This window comes from Haliotis rufescens, unplaced genomic scaffold (genome assembly GCF_023055435.1).
Source record: "Haliotis rufescens isolate VD_foot unplaced genomic scaffold, xgHalRufe1.0.p SCAF_13, whole genome shotgun sequence".
NCBI classification, from domain to species: Eukaryota; Metazoa; Mollusca; class Gastropoda; order Lepetellida; family Haliotidae; genus Haliotis; species Haliotis rufescens.
The window spans coordinates 28,510,328-28,523,138 of NW_025963813.1; the positions used below are offsets into that span (position 1 = coordinate 28,510,328).

General features: G+C 37.5%; 1 protein-coding gene across 3 annotated transcripts in view; it reads right to left on the reverse strand.

Annotated features, from left to right (window-relative positions):
- The window catches only part of LOC124118310, a 60,080-nt gene that overhangs the window by 23,441 nt on the left and 23,828 nt on the right, over nt 1–12,811 (reverse strand). Inside the window, exon 2 of one of the 3 annotated variants that reach the window (XM_046480426.2) lies at nt 8,547–8,658. The exons of the other annotated variants lie outside the window; for them this stretch is intronic. The gene's annotated coding sequence lies outside the window, so the exon portion shown is untranslated. The remainder of the gene's footprint in view (nt 1–8,546; nt 8,659–12,811) is intronic. 3 annotated transcript variants of the gene reach the window in all.

The window sequence follows — 12,811 nt, forward strand, 5'->3', positions numbered from 1 at the left end:
GAGTTTTGCTCCAAGCGATGAATTAAGGCAGATATAGCTAGACTTGCATATTGAAGATTATAGACTGCGTGCAAGGCCGCATACATATTTCACACACATGGAGCAGGACAACTGCAAGGTCCCAGCATCTCTAGCTTCTTGCCTCACTCATCGTTTGCTCATTAAGAGTTAACAGATGCAAATGTTAGAAAGGGTTCCTGACCACTGGCCAAGATTTTGGTCCAGCCAGCCATGGCAGTTGATATGTGTCCTCTGTAACCCGACCGCTGAAGTGAGCTAGTTTTCGTGCACATGAAAACAGACCCAGAACCTGAGGAAAACCTGTACTTGCTTCATTTAGACTTAAGTATTACAGAAAGGGCTGGGCGGAAGGGAAAGAAATGTGGTTCAGGGACTGTGAGACAGACTAGATGACATTCTACGGTCACACTGACTGGTAGGCAGATTCCCGCTAGACAAGTCAATATGTTTTGTTTTTTTGTTCATCTAAACAAACCACGGAAACACAAACACGGTGATGACAGTCCTCACTATTGCCAAGCGTAAAATACATATGGTGCATAAAAAACATCGACGTGGACCAGTAATATGTTCCAATTAATATATGTCAAACATTTGGTAAACTGTACTGATTGAGAGCATTATTACTAATCAGAACGTTTAGACTCTTACATCGGAATATATATGAACTCATTACTCATCCCAGAATTGATAATCCTTCCAATGAAGAGCGATGAAATCAGAATCTGTAACAGTTTGATAACATTAAATCTTTTAATGGGCATGTTGGGTTTCTTTATACAATCTCTGTTATATTTGCACCGATTACAGACCACAAGATTTGAAAATTGAAAAACGAAATGTTCAAGTAATACTTTATTAACAAACGCATTAAATGCATGTGCTATGATTATGTATGTTCAGTTTTGTTACAGTAAGGAAGCGGTTCATGTATAACCACTTATCATTATTATGGTTCACAATGAGAATGATCGTTAGAGACAACTTATTTGTTTCAAAATGCACGTATCTGTTATACAACACCCCCCCCCCCCCCCCCCCACACACACACACACACCCCACACACATCCCCCCACCCCCCACCCCCACACACACCCACTATTAGCGTTAGATGAGCATAATTGGTGTTCATAATTGTGGAATGATAGAGGTTTACAAAATGGAAATAAACTTCGTACTTATAGATTGTTCAAACACACGCTGTCTGCTGAACCCTATGTTACATCTATTATGAACAGGTCTCATCGTAGTATCCTAAGCAAGTTACAAGTTGAAATTGGTAGATTTGCTAAACCTATCACGCCTTTACATGACAGAATTTGTAAATTATGTAATAATAAAGCTGGAGAAGATGAGATGCATTTTCTCAGTAACTGTCCATTTTATTCTGACTTAAGATATGATTTATGGACGAGAATTATAAAGTCTGATCCTATATTTATTTCATTCTCTCCTGTGGACCAGACAGTGTTCTTAATGAACTGTAACACGTATATAAAACCTCTTGCCGCACTTATTTAAAAAAATTTTGCACGTAGGCAACATTTCCTTACTTAAAACTGTAATTTTTATCGGGTTTTGCAATTTTATAACTTATAATTCTTTTATATAAATAATGTTTTTCATTGTCCATTGTGTCTCACCGGTCTTTTATGGCCTGATGTTGAATGTATTTACGCAAGTTTTTTTTATGTCTAGTGTGTACACATACAGCATGTGACACATAAATAAAATATATATGACCATGACTATGGGTAACACTACCGGATGTCCATTATGTAATTTCTAGTGTGAATGACATATTGTTCTCAGTAAACCGTAATGTGGAAATAGATAGTTGATTGGTTTTATATTCAAGTTGTATTTCAAAGTGTAAATAGTTTATAGCAAAGTTTAATTAATTAAGTCTACTCTCATTTTTTGCATATATAATTAACTCTAACGTCTATTCAAAAGAAGTTAAAGAACACCCGATTCTTTCATATGAATATGGTTAGTCATGAGAGAAAGTTGGGCAGAGAAAGCGAGAAAGCGATGCCCCCTCTCGGCCAGCATAGGTCTACCATATGTTACCTAACTATTAGAATGGAGTGATCCAAGAAAAGTAGGAAAGTAATGTCTCTGAATAGTCTTTGAGTACTCCAACCCTGCATAGAAGCCTGCAGCAAAGTCGGCGAAGAATACAGGCACATTTTGATAAATGAAACATCTGCGTGTGCATTAATGGAACCCCAAATGTTTTCTTCGTTTGCAGAAACCGTTCCAGATAGCAATACTCTCTGCCAATGCTTCAAATATGTACATACATTTAATATATAGTATATTGACGTGTACCCAGCTGGCAAACAAGAGTTCTAAGAGCTTACTGTTTCGTCATAACTTCATATATTCATCTGAGGTAACAACTTCTTCTGCAAACAACTGCGTCGTGACTGATTTTTAGTGACCCATTAGTAACAGTATATTTACCGCTATTGTTAACGTTTACGCCAAATGGAATATATTTCGTTGGAAAATCGAATTTGGTTATTCTCTAGCTTAGATGTTTCACCATTCTATGCTTGTTTACGACATGACCATGGATGATAACAACATCTGGTGTGTTACATAACGCCCAATAATATTTGTATGCCTGAGGCAAGCTAATGTGTTTTAAATAATATTTTATTGAGGAAACAATAGTCAGAATTAGTTACCCGAACAGACAAAATGTTTATATTTTCCTTTAAAATAATACGTGTTTTAACACACAAAAATGTTAAACAAACACAAGTTTGTGTTTACCGTCATACTTGTCCATGTAGCCGTCGTATACATGTAAATGAAAAATGTTGTGTTCAGTCATGTGTGGAATTGAATACAATATTGAAATAAGGAACGTGTTCATAAGGCGAGATATTTCAAAACACTACACAAAATAAGGTGTTGACGATCTTCTTTGGTTTACTACAAAATACAGTTTTTACACGTGCACATACCTTAGCTACATCATACATTATATATATATATATATATATATATATATATATATATATATATATATATATATATATATATATATATATGTTACAGGAAACAAGTATAATAAGTGATTAAGTTTAATAACTGGAAATTTCAGTGATTATGTCTAATAACTGATTCACTCGGTGGTTATGTCTAATTACTGAAATCTTCAGTAATTAGACATAATCACTGAAATGAACCAAGGGATTTTATACTTGTTTACTGAAATCATATTCCTGCCTTGTTTTTATAATGTGTGCTAGTTTTGAAATTAGATTAGTGTAAGTAAATACAACCTCCTATAACCAGATACCTTACAAAAAAATCACAGAAATAAGCTTAAACAGTTCAATCTTTTATTTCATAAAATGGTATGACATGAATAGTATGACAAATAGCAGTCAGATGGACACTCAGGAATGTTTGTTTGCACATGAAAGACTTGAATCAAATCTAGAATTACATTGCATCTTGTGAGCGCGCTTGATAGTGTCGTACGTATCTTCGATGGTCACGAAATACAGTGGATCTTCCTCTGATGACTGGCGTCGTTTGATCAACTTGTCAACGTCACCACACTTCAGTACTTCATACTTCTTCAGGAGGTAGTAGTGGTGTGGTGTCTTCTTAGTGGTAATGGAGGCTTCTAGCAAGTTGTTAATAGATTCCAAGTAAAGCTCCTTCGGGATGAGGACACGCCTGTTTTCCTCATACATCTTGTACATCTTGTTGTGTTTTGATTTCTATGGACAACTAGCGAAGCCTTCTCAAATGTTGTTACAACACATGATTCTGTTTGTTTACAGGAGATTGGCTTAGGACAGGATTATGAAGCCTTCTCACAAGATATTATGAAAAGGCAGGGATCTGCTTTCAGTAAACAAGTATAAAATCCCTTGGTTCATTTCAGTGATTATGTCTAATTACTGAAGATTCCAGTAATTAGACATAACCACTGAGTGAATCAGTTATTAGACATAATCACTGAAATTTCCAGTTATTAGACTTAATCACTGATTATACTTGTTTCCTGTAACATATATATATATATATATATATATATATATATATATATATATATATATATATATATATATCATTTCATGTTATTTTGTTATCTTTAAATGCCCACATCGAAAATCAATCAACATCCGAGAAATACAATTTTCCTAGTTAAAATTATTTATCTACTCATTGGAATTCAAATGAAGTCCAGAACAATGCTTGATTTCAGGACCAGGGCCTAGATTTTCGAAACGATCTTAGCTAAGATAAATCTTAACAACTTACGTTCAAAGATAAGATATCTTAATGTTAAGATAAGATAGATTTTCGAAACTATCGTAAACCTGTCGCAGATCGTTCAGAGTTACGATACCTATCGTAACTCTTGACAGAGAACTCATTTGTGTTAGAGATTGAAAAAGCGGGGTGTTTCCCAGTGACGTCACGGGGATTTCTCAGCTGCTGACAATAACAACAACATAGATAAGTGACACGGAATTCATGATCACATTGTCAGGTCACATTGTTTAACATGCACATATTTGAGTGAAATTCTGTACAATCCTACATATGTCCTACATGTAGACGTTTTGTTCTTATGAAAAAAGATGCCATGAGTAACCGAACACAAAAAGCATTCTTGTGCCATGCAATAGCATTTTTCAAAACCAATAAATGCTATAATCAATAAGTGTAGTGTTACCACACTTTAGCTATTAGAATTGAAATAATGTGCCAAAAGATACTTCACTATTTTCTCTTCAAATGGTCCTCTCGTGAGCGCGCAGAACTTTATGATATAAACACATCGCGAACAAAGTCAAGGACGAAAGTAAGGGACGTTATTCTAAATGACAATGACGAGACCTTTGATCGAACAGCAAGCGCGTTCAGCATGTAACATGCGTGTTCAAGTCTGATGTTAAGTGATGTGTTCTGTATATTTTTGTGTTTATGTCAAAAGTGAAGTTTATATTAGTGTAAACACCAACATTATACGTGGAAACACTCAAATATTTGATCACATGTATCGACTTGTTAAGTCAATATATACTACACTGTATAGTTAAAATTCAATTATTAAAACCACCCGTCCCAGACGATTTTAGATGTAAAAACTTATGCGAAACCTTTATGGGTTTTTTTAAATTTGTAGATTGATATAATATTATAAAATGCTTTATAAAATAAAGACTACAGCATTGACACAAATGCGATCCAGAAAATAGAAAACAGCGGAACTGCGCTTTAGGAAAACTGTAACATTGAGCAAGGTGTCCCGGGCGAATGCAAAGGGAAACCACTCTCAACTAGAGTTTCAACTAAGATTACCTCCCCCTGAGTTATCAATAAGGTCACGGTCATAACTGTAGCCTGCCGACACCTTCCGTTTTTATCCTACCAAAATTATCGAAAAGGTATGTTGTTTCACACTTCTTCAGCATGGACTCGGATAGAAATATATTGTAAGCTATCGACTCCACAGTTATGTGGATCGCTGTCGCGATTGAGAACATTTTTGACGTGAAATCCTTGATGCGCTCTTCGTGTTTTCGAAGTGTCAGTTTGAATCACACAGTTTTACAAAATGAAATGTCAATGTTTGAAAGTAAAGCAGACTAATTTTTTGGCAAAATATCTATTGAAAAGTTTGCCGCCATCTTGGATGAAAATAAAATAAGCTTACGACAGGTAAGGGGCTATCTTAGATTTACGACAATCTTAAGATATCTTAGGGCTACGATAGTTTCGAAAATATGCTACGATAGCCTACGATTTCCTAACGATAACTTTACGATAATCTTAGGGCTAAGATCGTTTCGAAAATCTAGGCCCTGAACTGAGGCATTCTAGACTTGTGAATTTTTTCTTAACTTGGAGTCCGTTTCAAATTTATTTTCTAGGATCTGGGGGACAGATAGACTAATACTTGGTCAATGAAAACATTTCTTTAAAATAATTATATTTTTTAGTCCTCTTCTTCTGTTTTGGAATCAAGCAAACTAGACTTTGTAAGTTCGATCTGGACTTAACTAGGCTTTTAGTAAAAAAATATAGCTAAAAAATATAAATTCCATAGTCATGGCGCAGGACTAGGGGCAGACTACGGTGTGAGTATCGCATGGAGAACTGACGGAATCCCGCTTTGGTCAGCCTGGACCAGTGCAATCTGATATGTTGTTGCGTCTCGAGTTTGGACTATTGGCATAACAGAACAAGCTTGGGCACACTGGTGATATGAAGAGGTTAGTTTTCTTTCGGGATTCTGAATGTAGAGATTAAAGCATTACCCACACAAAATTCGTCTATTTTAAAAAAATATAAGTTATTGTGATTTGATATTCATAATAATGCTACGCTACACAATGGCCACACAAAATTGTACCAGCATCACTTATATGAATTTTACTTTCTTGCTCTCGAGGTACATTGATCACTTTGAAGTTCAAACATGTATCTAAATAGTAATTTTGTAGGTTTAGAAATATACGCTTCCGACATTTCTAGTTTTAATTTTCTTTGGGAAAGAGAACTAGTGACAGAGGTGACTGGTATTTGATGGGTGCAAACAAGTGTGGAGTCACTGTCTCAGATGGCTCGATTTGCTTAGACCTAAATATTTAGACGGCAAACAGCCCTCGGCCTGCTAGTCTGTCTTACAGTACCTGGACCATATTGTTTTCCCTTCCACCCAGCCCATACTGTAATGGTATTGCCCTATATGAAGCAAGCCTACATTTCCCACTGATTGGGCTTGAAATGTCCATCTCAATAGGGCTCGTTTTCAAATTAAATGCATTTGCTTGTTTCTATCAAAATAACATATTTTCAGAGTCAAAGCGTTAATATAATCTAACCGTGACACAGAACGATCCAAAAGATCCCATGCAAGTCTATAATTGTATTGCAAGTCCAGATTTCTTCAGACTGGTGCCACCCGCCGAAAGAGGTGCACAAGCAGACTCTCAACATGTCCCTTCCTAACATATATCAAAAGCCAGTTAATTTTTGTGTGAAATAATTTCAATTCATAGAGTCTACGTTAAGTTATAGGCTTGCTGAACAGATAAACAGATCACCATTTTTCGTGTGTTTTTTTTCAACACTGGTGGATAGGTTATGTGTGCATGTGTATCCTTTGATATCCTTTTGCGAAAACACATGTAATGATTAATTAAAATAGGAATACTACACATACAATAGCACGTTTTGTTAAAAGAGGTTGGGCTTTTTTCACTGTAACAAATAACTAACTTCATGTGGCTCGTTATTCGGCCATTTTCATATACATGTCCATATGCATACATTAGTTTGTTTATATGTAAAGGGTCTCCTCGCTATCTATATTCGTGCTTTTGCCTCATTTTCTACATGACGTTATGGAGTATATCATTGTGGTTATATCACATAAGAGAGCCCAGTCCATGTGTGAAACCAATATGGCTGGATATAGCTAAACGTGGTAATAATCAGATTACTCACACACTAAAGCTAAACATATGAAATTTAGCAATCCAATGTAAGATGTAGGAATAATCTCTACATATATAAAATACATTGAAACATAATTTAAATATTTAAAAAGAAGACTGGGACTAGTCATTCATTGTGTTTGGGGAAGGGGGAATGGGGGGAGATATTTAGGGTGGGTGGGGCATGAAAAATGACAGTTCTATTTTTTTAAAATTTTATAGATTTTCAAATAATTTAAATATAAATCGTAATCTCTTTGATTCAAGTCCATGAACAAAAGTTACATGTATTTCATGGGGGTTCGGGTGCATGAAAAAGAGTTACATTAAATGGGGGTGTCAGTTTGTAAGGTTAAAAGGGAATTACATCCGATTGTGGAATGCGTAAATAATTGCTTTGGAGTGACATAATGTTCATATGCTTTGCTCACGTGGATTTTTTCTCCACCGGCCTATTTATTACGTAAGCGTAGAATGGCAACTTTGAGCAAGTTGTAAACAATCTGCGTAGAATTCATTGCTTCCACTAGGAGCCACGTGCACCGAGCCAAACACAGACCAGTAATCTAACACGCGAGAGCTGGCCAATGAAAGCTCGACAAACATAAATGCCAAAGCACGTTAGAGCTCGATTGACAATGTCAATCAAGCAAAGACCCACGTAGGTTAGCAGTAGCCTTGCAACAAAATGCAGCAAGCCATGGTCCTAACAGTCAAATACACGGGTTACATACAAGGGAAGGCTGATCACACAACCAGGCAGAATATTTCTGCAGGCATCAGAGTGACTAGGTATCCTTTCTTGATAAAAATGAACCAAATTTGCAACCGCGATGTCATCAAGTATATCCATCAGCCATCCATGCGGACATGGCGTCAACGTTTGGGGATGATATTCCTTCCTTTGCCACTTTTAAGGGTGTGCGGCGGAGTTTAACAGGGGAAGAGAGAGCCTCGAAGTGACCCAAAACCTTCAACTGCCACCAATAAGGCGACACGGCCAATACGGCAGATATATCTCATGGGAAAGTTGAGAATACTCACGCTGGGTTCCTGATCAGAAACGTTCCAGGTTTATCATCTCTCGTGGGAGTTAAGTCGTTTTGAAGCATCCCCATCTGATCATAAGAACCATGCATGAGTCTTTGGTTCACCACTGTCGGCCGGAGACAAAACAACAGTCAAGGCAGTGAAACATCAAACGTCTCCGAAGAGGCAAAGTCTGTTCCATCACCTGGCAAGGCGATGGCTTCGGTTTTGTCATGATGGTACATGTCCTTACATATGTGACGATAGTATATGTCCTTACATTGTGATGATGGTACATGTCTACATTTTGGTGATGGTACATGTCCTTACATTGTGACGATGGTACATGTCAACATTGTGGTGATGGTACATGTCCTTACATTATGATGATGGTACATGTCTACATTATGATGATGTTACATGTCCTTACCTTGTGATAATGGTACACATCCTTACACATGTGGTAATGGTGCATGTCTTTACATTATGATGATAGTACATGTCTTTACATTATGATGATGGTACGTGTCTACATTGTGATGATGGTACATGTCCTTACATTATGGTGATGGTACATGTCTACATTGTGATGATAGTGCATGTATTTACATTATGATGATGGTACACGTCTTTACATTATGATGATGGTATATGTCTACATTGTGATGATGGTACATGTACTTACATTATGATGACGGTACGTGTCTCCATTGTGATGATGGTACATGTCCTTACATTATGATGACGGTACGTGTCTCCATTGTGATGATGGTACATGTCCTTACATTATGGTAATGGTACGTGTCTACATTGTGATGATGGTACATGTCCTTACATTATGATGTTGGTACATGTCTACATTGTGATGATGGTCCATGTCCTTACTTTGTGATGATGGTACGTGTCTACATTTTGGTGATGGTACATGTCCTTACATTGTGACGATGGTACATGTCAACATTGTGGTGATGGTACATGTCCTTACATTATGATGATGGTACATGTCTACATTATGATGATGTTACATGTCCTTACCTTGTGATAATGGTACACATCCTTACACATGTGGTAATGGTGCATGTCTTTACATTATGATGATAGTACATGTCTTTACATTATGATGATGGTACGTGTCTACATTGTGATGATGGTACATGTCCTTACATTATGGTGATGGTACATGTCTACATTGTGATGATAGTGCATGTATTTACATTATGATGATGGTACACGTCTTTACATTATGATGATGGTATATGTCTACATTGTGATGATGGTACATGTACTTACATTATGATGACGGTACGTGTCTCCATTGTGATGATGGTACATGTCCTTACATTATGATGACGGTACGTGTCTCCATTGTGATGATGGTACATGTCCTTACATTATGGTAATGGTACGTGTCTACATTGTGATGATGGTACATGTCCTTACATTATGATGTTGGTACATGTCTACATTGTGATGATGGTCCATGTCCTTACTTTGTGATGATGGTACGTGTCTACATTGTGGTGATGGTACATGTCCTTACATCATGATGATGGTACATGTCTACATTGTGGTGATGGTACATGTCCTTACATTATGATGGTGGTACGTGTCTACATTGTGATGATTGTACATGTCCTTACTTTGTGACAATGGTACGTGTCTACATTGTGGTGATGGTACATGCCCTAACATTATGATGATGGTACGTGTCTACATCTTGGTGATGGTACATGTCCTTACATTATGATGATGGTACGTGTCTACATTGTGGTGATGGTACATGCCCTTACATTATGATGATGGTACGTGTCTACATTGTGGTGATGGTACATGTCCTTACATTATGATGATGGCACGTGTCTACATTGTGGTGATGGTACATGTCCTTACATTGTGGTGATGGTACGTGTCTACATTGTGGTGATGGTACATGTCTACATTGTGGTGATGGTACGTGTCTACATTGTGGTGATGGTACATGTCCTTACATTATGATGATGGTACGTGTCTACATTGTGGTGATGGTACATGCCCTAACATTATGATGATGGTACGTGTCTACATCGTGGTGATGGTACATGTCCTTACATTATGATGATGGTACGTGTCTACATTGTGGTGATGGTACATGCCCTTACATTATGATGATGGTACGTGTCTACATTGTGGTGATGGTACATGTCCTTACATTATGATGATGGCACGTGTCTACATTGTGGTGGTGGTACATGTCCTTACATTATGATGACGGTACGTGTCTCCATTGTGATGATGGTACATGTCCTTACATTATGGTAATGGTACGTGTCTACATTGTGATGATGGTACATGTCCTTACATTATGATGTTGGTACATGTCTACATTGTGATGATGGTCCATGTCCTTACTTTGTGATGATGGTACGTGTCTACATTGTGGTGATGGTACATGTCCTTACATCATGATGATGGTACATGTCTACATTGTGGTGATGGTACATGTCCTTACATTATGATGGTGGTACGTGTCTACATTGTGATGATTGTACATGTCCTTACTTTGTGACGATGGTACGTGTCTACATTGTGGTGATGGTACATGCCCTAACATTATGATGATGGTACGTGTCTACTTCTTGGTGATGGTACATGTCCTTACATTATGATGATGGTACGTGTCTACATTGTGGTGATGGTACATGCCCTTACATTATGATGATGGTACGTGTCTACATTGTGGTGATGGTACATGTCCTTACATTATGATGATGGCACGTGTCTACATTGTGGTGATGGTACATGTCCTTACATTGTGGTGATGGTACGTGTCTACATTGTGGTGATGGTACATGTCTACATTGTGGTGATGGTACGTGTCTACATTGTGGTGATGGTACATGTCCTTACATTATGATGATGGTACGTGTCTACATTGTGGTGATGGTACATGCCCTAACATTATGATGATGGTACGTGTCTACATCGTGGTGATGGTACATGTCCTTACATTATGATGATGGTACGTGTCTACATTGTGGTGATGGTACATGCCCTTACATTATGATGATGGTACGTGTCTACATTGTGGTGATGGTACATGTCCTTACATTATGATGATGGCACGTGTCTACATTGTGGTGATGGTACATGTCCTTACATTGTGGTGATGGTACATGTCTTTACATTATGATGATGGCCCGTGTCTACATTGTGATGATGGTACATGTCCTTACATTTCGATGATGGTCCATCTTCTTATGTCCTTGTTTTGACATGTCATTACACATGAGATGATGGCACATGTCCTTGCACATGAGGTGATGGTACATGTCCTTTCATTGTAATGATGGTACATGTCCAAACATATGTGATAATGGTACATGTCCTTACATTGTGATGATGGTACGTGTCTACATTGTGGTGATGGTACATGTCCTTACATCATGATGATGGTACGTGTCTACATTGTGGTGATGGTACATGTCCTTACATTATGATGGTGTTACGTGTCTACATTGTGATGATGGTACATGTCCTTACTTTGTGATGATGGTACGTGTCTACATTGTGGTGATGGTACATGTCCTTACATTATGATGATGGTACGTGTCTACATTATGGTGATGGTACATGTCCTAACATTATGATGATGGTACGTGTCTACATCGTGGTGATGCTACATGTCCTTACATTATGATGATGGTACGTGTCTACATTGTGGTGATGGTACATGTCCTTACATTATGATGATGGTACGTGTCTACATTGTGGTGATGGTACATGTCCTTACATTATGATGATGGCACGTGTCTACATTGGGATGATGGTACATGTCCTTACATTGTGGTGATGGTACGTGTCTACATTGTGGTGATGGTACATGTCCTTACATTGTGGTGATGGTACATGTCTTTACATTATGATGATTGCACGTGTCTACATTGTGATGATGGTACATGTCCTTACATTCCGATGATGGTCCATCTTCTTATGTCCTTGTTTTGACATGTCATTACACATGAGATGATGGCACATGTCCTTGTACATGAGGTGATGGTACATGTCCTTTCATTGTGATGATGGTACATGTCTAAACATATGTGATGATGGTACATGTCCTTACACGTGAGATGATAGTACATGTCCATACATATGTGATGATGATACATGTCCTTACATATGTGATGATGATACATGGCCTAACACAAGAAATGATGGCGCATGTCCTAACACATGAGCTGATGGTACATGTCTTTACACGTGAGATTATGGTACATGTCCTTTCATTGTGATGATGATAC